Source organism: Oryzias latipes, chromosome 3, assembly GCF_002234675.1.
Source record: "Oryzias latipes chromosome 3, ASM223467v1".
In the NCBI taxonomy this organism is placed as follows: domain Eukaryota; kingdom Metazoa; phylum Chordata; class Actinopteri; order Beloniformes; family Adrianichthyidae; genus Oryzias; species Oryzias latipes.
In genome coordinates this window covers 8338328-8343758 of record NC_019861.2, presented here as the reverse complement: position 1 = coordinate 8343758, position 5431 = coordinate 8338328, and the positions used below count along the sequence as shown (strand labels likewise).

The following is a 5431-nucleotide window of genomic DNA, read 5'->3' as shown; positions in this document are numbered from 1 at the left end:
CAAAGGCAAATATGTACCTCTGTGGACTAAATTGTACCTTATAGTGCTATGGTACCATAATGTACCTTTAAAAAAGGTACAAATTTGTTCTTTTAAGGGTACTGCCCCAGTGACAAGCCTTTTGTACCCTTTGATGGCAAATTTGTACCAGATACAGCACATTAAAAGACCAGTATACTGTTTATCACATTTATTAAACATTCAAAACAATTACAATGCTGACAATACAACTTTTCACAGTATGTACAGTATCACAACAGGATGCATATATTTACAATTATTAGCAATTTTACAATAATGAAAAATCTATATTTTTCCTTCAGTTCACATTGCATTCATTGCAACTATAACCTTAACATTTGATCAATTGTAAACAGCACATAGCACTTCAGTTACCATTTTTAAACCATGAAATAAAACTTGTGACATTAACAAAAGAAGCACTAGACCTCATTTTAAGTACATCTTTCTACTGCATTCTACATTTTCTAAAAATAGATAATAAAAAAGTAAACTTATAACCAAGTTTAAATGAATAATTTAAATAAAATGCATAAATGTGATAAGATAATATTGATACGAATTCTAAAAAGAAGAACTATAAAACACACTAAAGATTACCAAGGATTACGTTTATGTCAATACCTAGTAGATCCTCTGCAAGCATCTCTTCCCTTGCTTCTTTGGAGACTTTAGCTAATGGAGCTTTTCTTTGAACAAGCTCAAGCACCTTTGGCACAATACTGGTAAACGCCGTCCTTGAAGCGCTGGCTTAAACTGACAGGTGATGGATGCATTCGGTCAACTTCATCAAACAACTGAAAATTGAAAAAAAATTAGAAAATTAATCATTCACTTTAACTAAAACAAACAAAAGACATAAAACATTCTAATATTCTTTGTTGCCTCTTTCATTGCCATTTCCCTTTAGTGATCTCATTGTATAAATATTACTTAGCTTGAATGACTATATATTTATATATGGGTTTAGAAAATTACAATGTTTTTACAATTAAGTTAAAGCTGTTAATGGTCATTTTAGCAGATGTCTCAGCTTATATTAACATTCAAAATGTATTTTAAGCTGAGAACTGATTTAAAATGTCACTGACCCCTGAGGTTGTCTTCAAGAAAGGGTACTTCTTTAGTATATCCTCTCGCACCTTGCTGTACTGGATATGCAGGACATTCACATGACCGTCAACGGATGATGCATCCTCACCAATGACAGCAACCACCTATTGGATCAAATTTAAAAGTCCATATTAATAATAAAAAATACAACTGCAAGCACTGATACTGGGGTTAAAGCACTTTGAGATGATGTTTAAAGACAGTTTGTGCAGAGTGGTTTGGAGTTGATCAGAAATTAACTTCCGAGTTGTAGGCGGGGCTATTGACACAGTAGTAACCCTCTGCTGATGTCCGATCATCCCTTTGTTCACGCCCTCTCCCTCTAGCTTACAGTCCTTCCAACCTAAAACTAACAGTGGTGAAACCAAAATGGTGAGCAATATTGAAGCTTTCTGGCCATAGTTTAGATCAAGCTCAGACAAGTATGATGAAGATGTTAATGGATCTGTTTGTCTGCAAGTGGACGCATCAGAATAGAGCAGAGCAGAGGGACTCTGACCCACCTCATTTCATGTGGTGCGTCACAATAGAGACCTTCCTCAAACTGCATTTATTTTGTCTGTTCCTGATTCATCCCAATTTGAGTGAATACTCAAGATGTGCAGTTTTAAACGTGTTCTTTTAAACTTATACTGCGACATGTTAAAAATGGGGGACCCACTCCAATGAAAGTTATTTTTTAAAATGTAGCATTGTGTTTCTGAATATTTATTTTCTCAAATTGGGATGAATCCGGAGCAGATGAAAAGATGTACCGTAATTTCCGGACTACAAGCCGCTACTTTTTTCCTGCGCTTACAGCCCTGCGGCTTTTTCAGTGACGCGGCTAATTTATGGATTTAATTGGCGGCCGCCATGTACGTATTTTCGAACTCAGTGAATAGTTTGAATTCTCTATCTAACACCAAGCACGAGGCATTTTTATTCAACACAAACAGCATGGAGTTGACTTCAGGTCTTAGACACTTCAGTCATGGTTCAACAAAACGAAACACGCATGCCCGGCCGCATCCCAGAATCCTTTGGGGCCATTAGACCCAACGTGCACGTGATCGCCGCTACATTATGTTGAAGCTTTCAAGTTAAAAGCAATCGTTAAAAGCAGCGTAAAAAAGTCCACCGTCACCAACGGGTTTGGAAAAGCCGGTTTGCTGCGTGACGGAGAGAACAGCGCATGGAGTGAATTTACACTCCATTTACGGTTTCTAAGGAAACCGTAAAAGCGGAATTTTGCTTTGAAAAACTCAGCCTCCGTGTGAGCTGGAGACATCTTCTCCTGCTGATTGAGCTGCGGGGCCGATGGCAGTCTGATGGCTCCCACACGTAACAACGCATCCGCCCCTCATACACAAAACGTACAGTATTAAGTCCGATTGCTTTGCACAGAAACGATTTGCTCCATCCACCGGCGCAATGGGGACGAAGTGCTCCTCCTTGAAGCTGCCCTGGCCAGAGGTGTCGGAGTAGATAGGAAGGGGAGACAAGGAGCGCGCGGGGCGGGAGCGGAGCGCAGAGGCGTCCGCGGAGTGCAGAGGCTTCCGAATTCTGACGCACGCGCTGCACTGAGGCGCGCGCTTTTCAGTCGCCGCTGCTTTATTTTACCGTTGTGTTTTCTAACCAGTCCTGTTACTCCCATAACGCTGCTGCGACACAAGCGGAAGGAGAGCTTTTCCCGTTCACCCCTCCATGCACTGCTGCTAATTCTTAAACACGTACAACAAAATGGCGAGCCGGGCGTTGGCCCCGCCTTTAGCCCCTAAGACTCATGGGAAATGTGGAATCGCGGATGTAAATTTCCTCATTATAACTGAGGGATGTAATGTTGATTATATGGTTACTGTTTGTAATTTTATGTTAGATACCTAGATTGTCAATAAGTAAAAAAAAAAAATGAAATAAAAACACCATAACTGAGGGACTTGTGAACAGAATACAGCTCCATGCTGTTTGTCAGATGTCGATACACTTAAATACGTGACCCAGAGGCAAAATTGGCACCACCCACAATGTGCTAATGTATTGCACTCACTCTGGGATGCTGGGCGTGATCTGTCAGGATGACAATATCGGCTATCACATGCGCGGCTTGTACTCTGACGCGGCTTGTGTATGTATAAAAGCAGTCAAACACGTGAATATGGGTGGGTGCGGCTTGTAATCGGGTGCGCTTTGTAGTCCGGAATTTACGGTAATTTGAGAAAGCTTTTAGTTGTTACGTACAAGCTACATTTGGCAGGCCACAAGCTCCCTGTTCCGCTTGTCTTCATTCTTGTCGTCTGAATTGGCATCTGGCTCACATCTATAAGGCTGGATAGCTCCAATATTGCACGCCAATTCTGTTGCTTGGGGGTTGTGAGGAACTGTAAGGTAACGGGAGCGTAAACAATGGCATGATGGGAAATTAAGGCCGGTTAACTCTGCAAAACAGTCCTGTCAAGAACTTGAAGGTGTATTCCAATTGAACTGCAGAAACCATGTCCCAGTAAACATTTTTCCCCCTCAAAAACTGCATAATCAATGCCTGTCTTTGTATAATAATAATAATAATAATAATAATAATAATAATAATAATGGATTGGATTTATCTGCGCTTTTCAAGTCACTCAAAGTTCTTACATTGTGTCCATTATTCATTCACTCCTCATTCATACTTGGTGATGGTAACTACTGATGTACCACAGCTGCCCTGGGGCAGACTGACAGAGGCGTGGCTGCCAGTTCGGGCCTACAGCCCCTCTGACCATCACCAGGATCATTCATGCACATTCACACACCAGTGGAGCCACACTGGAGGCAAGGAGGGTGAAATGTCTTGCCCAAGGACACAACGACATTTTTTGGCTGGTGGGAGCGGGGATCGAACCGCCAACCCTTCGGTCATTGGACGACCCGCTCAACCACTTGAGCCACTATCGCCCGTATAGTCAATATCTTGTTAATTATGCAGAGCTTTGTTGAAGGAAATACAGAAGAATTATATGTTTGTATGATGAGGACAGTATTCCAGAATGTATTCAATGTGTTGTGACTTACTCGGTGCAATCTGCTGTTTCCCTAGAAAACTTTAAACTAGTTTGGATGATCTGCCTTACTGCACTGTTTGACAACTAAACTGAATTGGAAAGACAGCCTGACTTTGAATGCTTGAAATGACTTTGTGAATAGATTATTTACTTACTTTGGCCAGAGAGGTGTCTTCAACTCTTCGTCTTGTTGTAGGACTGTGTTGTAATATTATTGTGTCATCTGAGTCCACTTCAGTATCTCCACTTCAACTGGTATTGCAGCTCTTTGCAGGACAACTCGGCTGATCTGTCAAAGTATTAAAGCTTTCAGTTACTGTAATATTTAAATTAGTATGATAGCAAAAACAAAAAAAGTAAAAACAAAGATTTTTAAATACTGACCGACTTAACAGTTTAGCAGATTTATTATCTTGTCTAAGACAGCAATAGGATAAAAAACTCACTTATTTGCCCGTGTTTTGTTCCCCACACTATCCTGTCAAATAAATCATTAACCCTCAGACTCCTATTGATGCAAATATACAATCAAAACTCTTCAACTCAAAAATGTTCTTAATTTAGCATGTACTTTAAAAGGAAAAACTCAGATTATTTCCCTTGGAAATAAATTCAGGCATCAAAGGGGAATTTACCCAAAACCATTCAAAACAAAATAGATAAATTACAATTTAAAAGAAGAACTTCACCTTCTGGATTTGTATCTTCGGCCAGACAAATTTCCAACACACCAAGGTTTGGGTTTTTCAACAGGAGATCAAAAACCTGCTCATCAACTTCTGTCTTTGAGTCATAAAACACTTTCAAGTCCAAGGTTGGGATGTTAAACTTTTGGACAGCTGTGAACACAGCAAAATTATGTTTAGAATACAGCACAGAAATTATCTTTAAATTAAAAAGCAATTAAAAAAAATCTGTTTGCATCACAGCTGACAGTTTATCCACAAAGTTGACTGATTCCTGTAAAGAAAAATGCTGGAAATTGTGATGTTTCCACTCACCGCATTCCCAAAAGGATTTGAAGGTCAGCTGAACTTCAAAACATTTTTTTTTGGCGTTCGACATGTTCACGCACAGCTTGCATTTTTCCTGGTGGGAAAAAAAAATAATATATTACAAAAAAGAAAAAACATTACAACACCAAAAGGTACCAACACAGTATTTATTCAGATCTAAGCCCTGTTCCAAATGAATTAATACATTTTAAAATAGTAATGGCAAATATACAGTTCACACTAGCTGCCACAGCAATGTTGCAGAATTTGCAGAACTGC

At 39.6% G+C, this 5431-nt stretch overlaps 1 long non-coding RNA gene across 3 annotated transcripts; it reads right to left on the bottom strand.

The window, feature by feature from the left end:
• Positions 1–771: 771 nt before the first annotated feature.
• LOC110014339 lies at positions 772–5207 on the bottom strand. Of its 3 annotated transcripts, XR_002872777.1 has the most exons (5): positions 5159–5207; positions 4847–4996; positions 4313–4446; positions 1113–1238; positions 772–818 (listed from the first exon to the last, which is right to left on the bottom strand). It is a non-coding gene; the product is annotated as an uncharacterized LOC110014339 (long non-coding RNA). The 3 variants fall into 3 exon arrangements; XR_002872778.1 differs by lacking the exons at positions 4847–4996; positions 5159–5207 and adding an exon at positions 3355–3494 and having other exon boundaries at positions 4313–4568; XR_002872776.1 differs by lacking the exons at positions 4847–4996; positions 5159–5207 and having other exon boundaries at positions 4313–4568.
• Positions 5208–5431: the final 224 nt, after the last annotated feature.